Source organism: Apis laboriosa, unplaced genomic scaffold (genome assembly GCF_014066325.1).
Source record: "Apis laboriosa isolate Shangri-la unplaced genomic scaffold, ASM1406632v1 scaffold62_cov152, whole genome shotgun sequence".
Lineage (NCBI taxonomy): Eukaryota > Metazoa > Arthropoda > Insecta > Hymenoptera > Apidae > Apis > Apis laboriosa.
In genome coordinates, this window is record NW_025223954.1 from 389,933 (window position 1) to 403,689 (window position 13,757).

Consider the following 13,757-nt stretch of genomic DNA (forward strand, 5'->3'; position numbering starts at 1 on the left):
CGTTCCCATTTTACAACAACTATATATTCACGCAACCGTTTGCTGCGTTGTTCGCCAACGTAAGGAGCGATATCGATCTCTGATGACAGATCTTATGCTCAAATGCGATATATATAATGAGGGCAATGCCTTTGAGCTACCTAATCAGAGGATCGTTTTGCATTAATGTAATCATAACCGATAATATAACCCCTCAGCTCTCGCATATGTAACAGTGGTTGTCAATCTGAGCCGTTGGTTCCCACATCTTCCCCGGAATTTCTTTCTCTGCTCCAAAAAGCTTCAGAATCCATCCATCGAAGATTTCGCGCAAAAAGAACGCGACAAATTCTGTATATAAGGTAAATAAATTTTATATAAGGTGGATAAATAACGAACACTAATATTTTGCAAAATATATTTATTTCATAATGTTGTACATGTATTACATATAACACATATTTCTATACTTCATTCGTAGTTCATTATACATATTACTTCGAAAGTAGTAATTCTCCATTTTTTAATCGTTGCAATAACTCGCAACGATTGTTAGAGGCAATTGAATTCCCGTTGCCAAGTCCTCGATTATCCCGCGAAGGAGAGGGTCGTCGAGAATGCTCCTCGCATGTCCATCCGATTGGTGAAACGGAAGCGCAAGCTACTCGAAACCGATGCGTCCGTTCAAAGGGCCAGGGCAATCGCCAACGGAGAGGAGAGAGAGATCGTCCCGAGCGATTGCTTTCTAAATAAACAAATCCGCTGCCACGGACTCGGACCGATCTCGTTTCTTTTTTAAACCGTATATCGCTGACGGTGTTCCTCTTTCGAGGAACCCGACACCGTGCCCGGCTTGGCCGAGGCAGATAAGCCCCGGAAACGCGTTGTTTACGCGCTATCGAACCCGTATAACGCGGGCCAGGGATCCCGGAGGGCCCGGGCAAACTGTGCGAACCGAGCAAACTGGAGAGGAGCCGCGGCTATTACGCACGAATGTATCGTGTATCGCAGCTTTGTGCGCCGGCTTCGTGGTTGGGTATCGATAGGCGGAGAAATGTAGAGAAACGCGCGAAGGACGAGGAGGATATTGTCGAGGAGGATAGATTCTGCAAGAAAAAAATTTTGTAAGAAAAGGTGCTTGTTATAGTATTTGTATTTATATTTGCGTTTCTTTTTGTAAGATAGAAATAAGAAATTTAGGTTTATGTTTAGATATTACTGTTGCTTTCAAAATTTTTTGTGTTAATAATATTTTCACGCGATCCTCGGTGAAACACAATTTATCTTATTCCGTTGGATAGAAGAGAAAGATAGGAATAGTTGAAAAACAGTAATAAATTTCTTTTTATTTCTTCTTATAGCTGTACTTATCTAATACAACACGTAATACAATCTAATACAATCTTTTTCTATCTATATTACCTAGTTGTAACGACTTAAAAAAAAAAAAAAAAAACGGTCTAAGATAGATCTGTCTTGCCGCAAGGTTCCCAATTGGCGAAACGTATCGGATTTCACTCTAGCTACTTACGTATCGCTCGCTGCTTACGATAATGGTTCTCAGGTTTCGCCAGACCTCGGGCATACATACTTTTTCGTCGAGTTTTTCTATCTCTGATCAGGTCGAACGCTTCGAACCGCCTCTTTCTTTTTTTTGTATCCCCGTTTCGCTCGTGTTACCCTCACGGGTAACATGCCTTTTTATAGGCCTTCTCTCCACCGTCCAACTTTTTTTCTCCCTCATCTTTCTCTCTTTCTCTCTCTCTCTCTCTTTCTATGGGTCAGTGTTTTCATTCACAAGTCTCGATGCTTTAAAGGAGTGTACACGTACGCGAGCCATCGAGTCGAAACTTTCGAAGAGAAAGGAATTTTTAAGGTAAGCGGCACGATTTCCTCTCGAAATCTGATAATCGAAATTCGATCATCGCAACGACGACCGCGAAACTTGCGCACGAGATTCGATACGATGCAAAATTTCCAACAGTCTTCGGTGATGTGGATGATATAGAGGAGAAAAAATGGATAAAAAATGTATCGACGATAGTATCGTTTTCAATATGGGCATAAACTCTCGTGTTAAAGAATTTTTAAATTGGATCCTCTTTTTTTCTGCTCTTGCAACTGAGAAACGGGAATAAATATATATATATATATATGCAAATGACGAGAGATCCCTTAGAAATTTGTGTTCACCATCCGTGAACTATACGTGATTAAATTAACCTAAGATTTAATTAACTCCGGTAATTTTAAAACTATTATATTCAAGTAGTAAAACTATCAGGATGGCAGATCGAATTACGCATTTATTTTAAATTAACTCAGAGCTCTTTTCGAAGCGTCGATTTAGGTTCGCGAACAGTTAAATATTTGAGGATAATCGATCAGGGCGGGAATAGACGAGTGGAAGGACAAGTAAGGGGACGATAAGGTGTAAAAATTTCAGAGCCAGGGAATCGAGTTGCAAACTTTCGAATAAAACTTTCGTCATATTTTCCCTTCGTTGCTACGGTGGAAAGGGAAAAGTTCGAAGGCGCGTCGAAGCCATCGCTAGTCTCGCGTGGCCGTGGTCCACCGTGGCTCCCCGGCAACGTGTCTGGAAACGAGTATAGACCGTTCTCGGTGTCTCCTCTGGCCGACACTCCTGTCGACGAATTAGCTCGCCTACCCTTTCATCTCTTTCGTCTCTCTTTCCACGCGCGCGCACGTGTGTGTGTGTATGTATATATATTTGTGTGCCGGGATTCGGCATCTCTTTCCCTTCGGATGCTCGCGGTCCTCTCTGGTCCTTCCTTCTCTCTCCCTCTCCCTCTCTCTCTCTCTCTCTCTCTCTCTCTTTTTCTCAGCGTTCGCGAGACTAACGTCCCTCCCAAGCGAGAAGAACGAGGCTTTCTCGACACGACGTAATCCACTAATAATTCAAGAGAAGCGGCAGGCGGCCGCAAGCGGATCCAACGTCACACAGCCACTCTTTCCACAGCTTTGGACACGCTTGGTTCCCGCGGCCACGGCGGCCGGCCCGAGGCCGAGTACCTCGCGCCTCCTCCACGCTCCATCCATCTACTTTCGACTCTCGAAGGTTTCCAGAGGAAGCCGCGGCTTGTTTGCACGTCTAGGATAAACACCGGCCTCGTGGAATCGGGGGGCGAGGGAGAGGGGGGCCGCGTCGCGCGGAAAACGGGAGCCCAGCGTGCTTTTCTTCTCCCTGAACGAGCCACCCGCCTCCCTCCCTATCGCGGCTGCCGTCCGTCACCCCTTTGGCGGCATTCTTTCATGTCCTTTTCGGTTTACAATGTACGTAAACGATCTCCAAGGGGAGTGCTTTGTCTTTTTCAAGGGATATTAGATTTGAAACGGGACGCTTTTAGCTCCCCGGGCGATGCCCCTTTTCGCGGGAATCGTTTCAATTCAACGAGGAAAATTATTTCGTTTTTATTCCGGAGCCCGCCACTATACCACCTGAGAGTTTTCAACCCCGCTTCCTCTCTCTCTCTCTCTCTCTCTCTCTCTTCTCTTTTGTCTCGTTTCGTTGTTTCGCCGTTCATATACCCGCCTTCGTTTGCGCAGATCCCTGGAAAATTTTAATTCGAGCGCTCGTCATCGTCGCAGCGAGCTCGAAGAGAACAAGGTTTCGAGATTTTTTTTTTAGATGAATTTGTTAGAGGCCTGCGATGGTTAGAGGAGGAAATAAAGAACGATATCGGATGCGAACGATAATTGAGAAGGGTCGAGAGGGTTATGGTTTTTTTTTTTTTTTTTTTTTAAGAATCGAACCGACGAGTCGAATTGGAATAGTTAACAGAACGCTTTGTGAAACGCGCGCTCGCTTTCACAGATTTTCTTTCTCTTGCGACAACAATTAGGAATAATAACGTGTTCTAAACCGTTGTCTGTTACTCTTAAAGCTTGAAAATTAAACTTTATCAATGAATTAATAATAAACGCTGTTTCCTGTTCAATAAACGTTACTCGATAACATCGATAAGATGTTTTTAACTCTTCCGTCCCTTCAACCCGTTGTCACTTTTCATTGCCGAAAGACCATAGACAGACGTTTCTTGCTCTCTCATCCATTTACAAAGTCTCGTTAAAAATCTGTGCGCAACGCATTGTGCGGTCCTGCTGAAAGGGCTCGTTTTCACGGTGCGGTGCATTTGCGGCGTATGTAAACGAAACAAGGAAAAGAAATTCCCTTTGAATGCCACTTTTCGAGGCTGACGCTTCACCTCGAGGATTCTTCTTTTCTTTTGCCGCAAGATAAAAATGGAAAAAAGGCTGAATACCTCTGAGAATTAATGTCGCCAAATTGCCCTCCCTCCCCCCCCCCGCTCACGACGCGCTCAAATCCACCATCATTTATGTATCCTTTCGATGCTCCATTCGAGAATCGTAAATTATTGCCTCGGCGTATTTATGATTTCGAAGGTTCCCTTCCTCCTCCTTCCTTTTTTTTTTTTTACGATTTTCGATTTTTCTCTCGCCACCATGGATATATTCTCCACCCCATTAAACAAATCCAATAAAAAGTTTCGAGAATAATTTCGATTCATCGGCGGGTGGAATAATATTTATGTGCAATAAAAGAAAAAAAAGGGAGAAAAGAAAAAAAGCGAATCGACTCATTGATATCGGCCAATGATATTTTTATACACGTCGATCGTCTATGTATTAAAAGTTTAATAAGAACGGGGCAGGTTTGGGAAAAAGGGAGAAGAGGAAGGGCGTGCGAGCAGATGCCTTTAACCCGGCTCCGATGAAACCATTATTTCGACCGTCTACGCTCACGGCCACCCCTCGCCGCGATATTGGCGCTTTACGAATTTTTTTCTCTTTTTGTTCTCATCGAAGAAAAGCCACTTCTGTCGTTTGTTTCCGCGGTTGTTTCCCAACCGCCTCGGGCCTCGTTCCCGTTCCAACCCCTCCAACTCGTAAGCCATTGTTCCTGCGTCGATACGTCCGCCTTTCCAATGAGAACAGAGGAACTCGCGAAACGATCCACCTTGCCTTCCTCCCAAACTTCCATTTCTTCCAAGAAAATCGTTATTCACGCGCCCGAAGTACACTTTCATCTAACCTCGGATGGATATTTACACGATGGATACCAATCATATTGTAAGTATTGAATTAAATTAAATTAACACGTTGTTTGTTTCTTTGCTTCGTGTCTTTTGTTAATTTAGAAAAACAAGAGCAATTGACAAATTTGTGTTTTTTTAAATTAACAAAAGACACGAAGCATGCAAATAATCAAAACCACAATGATAATTCCGTTTTGTGAATGTGTAGACCATAATGAATTATATACGTGGAACGATTATTTTGTTACCAATTATTCTTGCTTTTAAATGTAATTTCGTAATAATAGTTAAATCAAAATATTCAAATTTTAGTTAGGTTCATTATTATATTATCTGTATGTAATCCACCATGCTCTACATATATAAAAGAAATTTCATTAAAATTTACAGTAGATAAATTTTCTTGTAAAGGTGAGAATATATTTGACAATAAAATTGGAATAAAACTCTCGAGGATTGCTTTCGAAAGTTATTTCTCGTTAGTGGATACAATAAAAGTGTGACAATTGCTCTCGAATAATTATTCTTAACACAGTATCCGCTAACGAAAAATAATTAAGTTACTCTCGAGAGATTTCCAAATGTATTCACACCTAAAATAACATAAAAACAAAACTTCTGTAACTGATTGTTGTAATTGACATAGAAATAAATAATAATTTTTTCACATGGTAATTACATGGATCATTTTATTCACAGTGGATTGAACAATAGAAGAATAATGCTACGAAATTAGACAAAGCATCGGATGAATATTTTACGATCGGAGAAGTGAATCGCAATTTACGAATCATTGTGAATCAAGGATGGACGAAGACCTATCGGATATGTGAATTGCATACACGAAGAGAGCCAACCATTGCCGGACAGAAGAATCGTTGGAGGAAATTTTTACACGAAGAACTACGAGGAAGACACTCCCTTTTCGACTTGGCTACATAGAAGTGGCGCGCCTGACGGATGGTGATCACTCTTCACCACGATGCTTTGACGGAGCCACTCTTTCCGCGCTGGCTGTTCGCGCTTTGCAAGACGGAAATCGAGCGTGCAAACGGCTTTCGTCCGATTCTCGTCGGACGCCCCATTAAGAAAGTACGCCGGCCAGCCTTCTCCGCCGAGGAAGCCAGAATCAAAGTGCGAAAGTTGCCTGTGCTAATCGGATCGTTAATCGGACCCCATGATCCGTGACACGAATCAAGCCTTCGTTAATTAACGCGATAAATATCGTATGAATGAATACATATATTCTGTTGTAATGAAATTGTAATATAAATTGTATATAATTTGTACAATAAATATTTGAAATAAATATTGAATTGTTTAACATAAAAATTGTTATATTTCTTTTCCATCCCATATCCTATATATCCTCACCAAATTTTTTTTCAAATCATCCAAAAATCCAGGCTCTATACCCTATGATATTATTTTTTTTATTTAATTTCAGGAACAGAAGAAGAACGAATTTAAAACTATAAGTAACTATTTTTAAATGAAGGTAAAATATAAGTACTATATACTTGATTCTTTTAAATTCTTAAGTATTCTCCATATTCTCCTATAAAAAAGTCTCCTATAAAAAGAAATTTGGACGAGAAACTTTGAAAAATTGGTCTCTGTCGAAAAATTTTTAGTGCCACCTCTTTGCCTATCATATTCTCCTGTTCAAAAGTCGGAAATTTGGGCGAGAAACTTTAAGAATTCGGTCTCTGTCGAAAAATTTTTAGTGCCACCTCTTTGCCTATCATATTCTCCTGTTCAAAAGTCGGAAATTTGGTCGAGGAACTTTAAGAATTCGGTCTCTGTCGAAAAATTTTTAGTGCCACCTCCTTGCCTATCATATTCTCCTGTTCAAAAGTCGGAAATTTGGGCGAGAAACTTTAAGAATTCGGTCTCTGTCGAAAAATTTTTGTGCCACCTCCTTGCGTATCATATTCTCCTAATGAAAAGTCGGAAATTTGGGCGAGAAACTTTAAGAATTCGGTCTCTGTCGAAAAATTTTTGTGCCACCTCCTTGCGTATCATATTCTCCTAATGAAAAGTCGGAAATTTGGGCGAGAAACTTTAAGAATTCGGTCTCTGTCGAAAAATTTTTGTGCCACCTCCTTGCGTATCATATTCTCCTAATGAAAAGTCGGAAATTTGGGCGAGAAACTTTAAGAATTCGGTCTCTGTCGAAAAATTTTTGTGCCACCTCCTTGCGTATCATATTCTCCTAATGAAAAGTCGGAAATTTGGGCGAGAAACTTTAAGAATTCGGTCTCTGTCGAAAAATTTTTGTGCCACCTCCTTGCGTATCATATTCTCCTAATGAAAAGTCGGAAATTTGGGCGAGAAACTTTAAGAATTCGGTCTCTGTCGAAAAATTTTTGTGCCACCTCCTTGCGTATCATATTCTCCTAATGAAAAGTCGGAAATTTGGGCGAGAAACTTTAAGAATTCGGTCTCTGTCGAAAATTTTTAGTGCCACCTCCTTGCGTATCATATTCTCCTAATGAAAAGTCGGAAATTTGGGCGAGAAACTTTAAGAATTCGGTCTCTGTCGAAAAATTTTTGTGCCACCTCCTTGCGTATCATATTCTCCTAATGAAAAGTCGGAAATTTGGGCGAGAAACTTTAAGAATTCGGTCTCTGTCGAAAAATTTTTAGTGCCACCTCCTTGCGTATCATATTCTCCTAATGAAAAGTTGATAATTTCCTACTAATGTTATCGATGTTTCAATTTCTTTTATTTCTGCATGCCACCTCTTCTAGATTTATATTTTCCTAATCAGGAATCGCAAAATTGACTGAAAATCCTGGCTGGCTATCCGAAAATTTTGAATCTTGAAATTTTTGGAATAATTTTCCGTTTTACCTCTTTATATTTTATATTCTCCTTATACATCGTCAAAATTTTAGCAAAGTATTTGCCAAATTTTTCGATTTTGTAACAGGAGAATATAATCATAAAGAAGGTTGCACGAATAATTTTTCCAAAATTTTCCCAATTCATAATTTTGTGCCGTTGGCAGAAATTTTCGATTGTATTTTACGATTTTGTATTAGGATAATATAATCTTATTAGAGGTATTACGCAGAAATTCTACTTACCTTTAATACTTACCTTTTATGCATATCTTTATTGACCATTGATACGTTTTTTTCAGGACCTATATTTTCTTTTTTTTTTCAACATTTTACTTAATTCTAAATTAGTATAACGAATTTGGTGTTTTACTTACTCTTTATATGTTGATTTCTTATTGTCTTTTGTTGTAGAATCCATTTCTTGATTAATTTTTTAAATGGGATGGTTGAGTGAAAATGTTTCTCAATTAATCAATTATATTTTTTTGTAACAGTTGAAATTATAATAATATTTCGTGAAAAAATATCTGGCAGTAAATAAAGATAAATATGAAAAAAATATCTAAATATATAATATATATACAGATATATCAATTAAAACTATGAAAATAAAAGTTAAAATCGAGAATTATATTTTCCTAAAAAAATTGTAAAATTGATTGAAAATCCTGGCTGGCTATCCGAAAACTTTAAGTCTTAGAACTCCAGAAAATATTTCTTGTGCCACCTCTTTATGTATCATATTCTCCTAATATAAATTAATAAATTGCTAAATTTATATTTTAGGCTATAAAATTTTTGCCCAATCTCTCGATTTTATAACAGGAGAATATAATCATAAAGCAAGTAGCACGTGAAATTTTTCGAGGATTTTCATAACTCAAAATTTTGTGCCATCGGCAGAAATTTTCCATTGTATTTTACAATTTTTTTATTAAGATAATATAATAGTCGAAGAGTGACATGCGAAAATTTTTTTGAATTAAATATTCTTATCTTTTATACTTTTTAATTTGATTCCATATTATCAGGAACTTATATATTTTAGTTTTTTTTAATTTTGTTAATTTAGTTTAGTTTATTTTTCTTAATTTTGATATACTTACTTTTTTTCTGTTTACTTTTTTCAGGAAATATTATTCAAAACTGAAAATTATTAAATTATTAAATAATTTTTTTATAGGGAATCATATATTACATTAATCTATCAAAAACACGTATGATTTTATCAAGAATTTAAATATTTTGTTTCTATATATCTATATAAATTTTAATATAGAAAAGAATAATCTAATAAATCGAAATTGTAATATTATATCTAATATTAAAAATATTCAATATTAAAAAAATATATATAATACTTATACAAGCTTTATATTACGTGGTTATAATATCCATTTAAAAATAGAATTCGTTTTTTGATATAAATATTCTTTCTTTATTATTACTCTTTTGTTATTTATTTCTTAGAAAAATAAAAGTGCCATTGAACGTTTCTCGCTATTATGCTAGACAATCTTTTATCAGAAAAGAAAAACTAAACTTTCTTCACTACAATGTAACAATATCTTTAACGAAAAAAAAAAAAAAAAAAAAGGAAAAAGAAAAAAGATTTCGACTTACCTCGTAAACGCAACAACACGTTTCCAGTAATTTGGCAACGCCTGGCCACAGACCGACTGAAACTACTGTGTCCTGTCTGGGTGGTCCGTGTCGTAACGCGCACAATTCCCCCGAAAGATTACACGCATCTGTCGACGTGTTCTCGATCCGTTCCCGATCTCCCCTCGGAAAAAGAAATATCGCGTTACATCCGACACAGGCGGGGCTCGTTAAGGCCCCTCGTTTTATTCTTCGAATATTGGCCTCCTTCAAATTTTTTAATTATTTTCATCGTAACATACATGTGCACGTGCTGCGAGTGAAGTTAGAGAATGGATAAACTTAGCGTCGTACGAATATATTCAGGATAAAGTTTAGAGTTTAATTGAAATAATACATAAAAAATTATCGAAAAGCTATTTTATGTACGTAATCACACAAGATCGCAAAGGACTAAATTATATATTGAGATTTTTATTTAATTCAATTGCAATTAATAAACGATGATCTACAATGATATTTGATAAATTGGTACAATAATTGAAAAGAAAATATCAGAGCATATATATATATATTTAAAATTTTATTATTTCGTGAATCCTTATATATCCTTAAATTTACCTGTAACATATATGTACATATATATACACTTTCTTCCATCCTACATACTTACATCCTTCCCAGAAATCGAATCCAACAAAATGCACTCGATTCGAGGAACCTCCTATCGCGTGGCACGTCGAAATCCACGTTACTCGTGAGAAAAGAGTAGAATCCTTGTGAGAAAGGAAGTGGCGTGCGGTCGGGGCATCATTCAGATGCTTGGAGCCAAGGTTGCCTGCGCAGAAGTCGGCTTCTTCAAGTGTGTAGTTACTGTACCTACAGAATTCTCGCGACGCACGCGCGTCTTCCACCGATGTTTACACCAAAGTTAATCCCGACTGCGTGGATGCCGGTGAAGCTGACAGGGAGCTTCGTTGGACGGTGTACACGATGATAATAATAAACGCTCCTCTCTCTCGCTCCTTCTCTCTTCCCCCACCCTTTCTCTCCCTCTCCCTCTCTCTCAGCGACCGCTGCCCTTCTCGCTTCGGCTTTCCTTTTCTTCGTCTTTTCTTCTCCCGCTCTCACTTAGCGCGCGCGCGCACGGCGGCGCCTTTGATCTCTCGCTTCGTTTGTGCATTTAAACACGGCTTTCCGAGTAGCGCGGCCGACGAGGATACCGGGGGAAAACCCGGTGATACCGAAGAGAAAGAGAGAAACGCGCCGAAAAAGAGTTGAGGGATGGAAGGAGGGAGGGAGGGAGAGAGAGAGAGAGAGTCGAGTGGCGGAGAAAAATCTCGTGGGGACCTCAGGGACGTAAAGTGAGTTTCGCGATTACAAACGAGCCCTCCTTATACCCCTCCCCTCCTTTCTTTCACCGACCATCTTCTCCCAACTCGCATCCTCCCAACTCGTCCCCCTTCTTCTCCGTCACGGTCATCGCTTCCCCCGATTTTTCCTTTTCTTTCTTTTTTTTTTTTTTCTTCTTCTTCTTCTTCTTCCTCCTTTGTCACTCTTTATCGTCGCATTGTGCGCCGAGGACGGCCGCCAGCCCTCGAAAATATTCCTTCTCCTCCTCCTCCTTCTTCTTCTCCTCCTCCTCCTCGAGGAGGATAACTCCTCGAGATTTAATGCTGCTTAATGGACTCAATGCGGGAGAAGAGCCGCCGCGCGGGCATTTTAACGCGGCCCTTTAATCCGCTCGCGCGCACCCAAGGCCCTGCAACGGGAGAAAAGGGGTGAGGAATTACGAGTCGAGCATCGCGGGCCATCTCTCCTCTGCGGGGAGGCGGGTTTGGTCTTCTCCCGACCTCTGGTGTGCATTCTCTCTCACCCCTTCACTTTTCATTTTCACCCCTCCGAACCGTTCGAATCGAACCTCGAGCCTTCGCGTCTCGTTCACTTTCCCTAAAATATACAACTAAAAAGTGAGAAAGAAAGAAAGAAACATTCGTATCGAAGGAGGATTGAAAAGGAGATATATGTACTCACGCATTGGCGGAAAGGATTAATTCGCAAAGTAATCATCCACCGGCGTCTACTACCTAGCGGTACGCGTCTCGAGTCATTTCCGCGAAAAATTATTTTCCTGGAAAAGCTAACAGCTCTCTCGATTAAAAAGAAAAAAAAAAAAAAAAGAAAAAAAAAAAAAGAGGACGAGCCCCGAGGAGGAGGATCGTCGTGGGTATAAAAAGTAAAAAAGATTGGACAGGCTACGAGGGGCCCAGTCGGCTGTTAATAATACCACCTCGGGGATGCGACGAGAGTAGTCGGATTTTCCATTTCACGGCTAACCAACCATCCATGCGAGGCAAATTCCCATTCCCGCCACTTTTTTCTTTCTTTCTCTTTCTCTTTCTCTTTCTCTTTTTTTTTTTTTCGACAATTTCAGCGACTCATATCGTTTCATAATCTCCTGCGAATCGATTCAAAGTCGAGATTTCGATCGTCGAAATCGGAGGAGTTCGGAGGCTCGCGAATAATCGATCGGATCGGATCCGATTAATGACTTTTTTCCGTGGTCGGCGGCGATTTTCCCGGATCGGGGGTTAATTTTGTAATGCAAAAATCGGATCGATGGTGACAGGTTTATATCCGTGGAATCAGCGCGCGCCATTCTTCCCCGATCCGTAATGGAATGAAACGTGGACGGGGAGGGGGGGGAGCGTTGTCGAGGCACCGAGGCAATTAAACGGATTGCCTTCGAAACGCTTGAAAACATCGGCAACGCGTGACCATCGCGGATTTTATCTATTTATTGGATCGTTTCACTCGCCCGCGGGAAGAAATGAAAAAATCCGATCGGAAGCTGGAAATTACGGTTTCCGGTTTCCGGGGCACGATGATCGATCGCCAAGGATAACTAGTTCAAATTAACTACGGAGGAAGCCTTATCGCTCTGACGGTCCCCGGTAAACTGTCCGTAAGTTAACCTCGAGATATCTGTCTCGAGTTTCCTTTCCAGGGATCAACTCGTCATTGGCCCCCTCTCCCTTCCTTAACTCGTCTGCGGTTTCCACCTTGTAAATCCGTATACTTTAAAGATGTTTACTTGAATATTAAAACTGATAAATTTTCCCGTAATTTTCAATCCGCGATAAATTTTAATTTTAATTAATTAATTTTTTTAATTGATTAAATTTAATTAATTTTAATTACTACTAACTTGCAAACTATTTTCGTTTCCATCGGTTACAGAAAGTGAAGTTGTATACATTACAGTTAGTGTATATTGTATATAGTTAGATTTTTTATAGAAAGTAAAATTTTTTTTATTAGAATTTAATTAACAATAATTCAAAGATTAGAAACTATTATAATAAGTAAACGTATTATGGGAGGGGAAATAAAGACTTGTACGAATATTTTTCGTATTCACACGTATTCGCACGATATATTCTTGGCAATAAGAAAATTAAAAATAATACGAGAAATATAATTTACGATTTATGAATATATACGATTATATTCATCTTGTCGGGACTCATGTTGTTCGTATGCGCATCCCCGTTTCTCGAAAATGGTTCGAGAAATGTCCCTGCGTTCGCGTACGGGGCGTGCGTCGCATAAATCGCGCGAAATAACCCACGAAACTCGTACGTTCGATAGAAACCACGAGTCGTAGTTGAACGAGAACGTGGCCGAGAATACGAGAACGGGCTTGTTCCATTCCCTTTACCCGACGAGAGAAGAAGCGCGTATCGGCAAAGAAGGCGGCGGTGGAAAGCGCGATTACGGAACCGGCGGGCGGAATTCCAGAACGAGGAAAGAGCAGTCGTAGGACAATGGAAGGGAAAGCAATTCCCAACCGTGCTGGACCAAGCTGGGAGGAGAGGAACGAGAGGGGAGAGGAGGAAGGGGAGCCAGAGGGAGGGTGGAAGTCAGCTCTCTGGGAATGTCAGCTCCGATTCCTCCTTCCTTCTTGCTCCAAACAAGGATTCGAGAGCGAGCGTGTAACCTACCGCTCCAGGTCGATGCGCACAAACCCCTCCCCCTCGGATTTTAATCGAATCGAATAAAACGAGTCCGATCGAATCCGTCCGCGTCTCTTTCTTCCTCCTCGAATCCCTTGTTTTTCCCTCCCCCCTCTTTTTTGCCCCGTACCTTCCTTCGATCCGTCCCGTTCGTATCCGCGACAGGACTCGTCCTCCAGACGACGAGGACGAGGACGACGACGACCACGACCACGACGATGAGAAGGACTCG

At 40.1% G+C, this 13,757-nt stretch overlaps 1 protein-coding gene across 1 annotated transcript in view; it reads left to right on the forward strand.

Moving 5' to 3' along the window:
- LOC122718352 (tyrosine-protein kinase-like otk) overlaps nt 1-13,757 on the forward strand; it is a 42,995-nt gene that overhangs the window by 24,511 nt on the left and 4,727 nt on the right. The window lies entirely within an intron of this gene.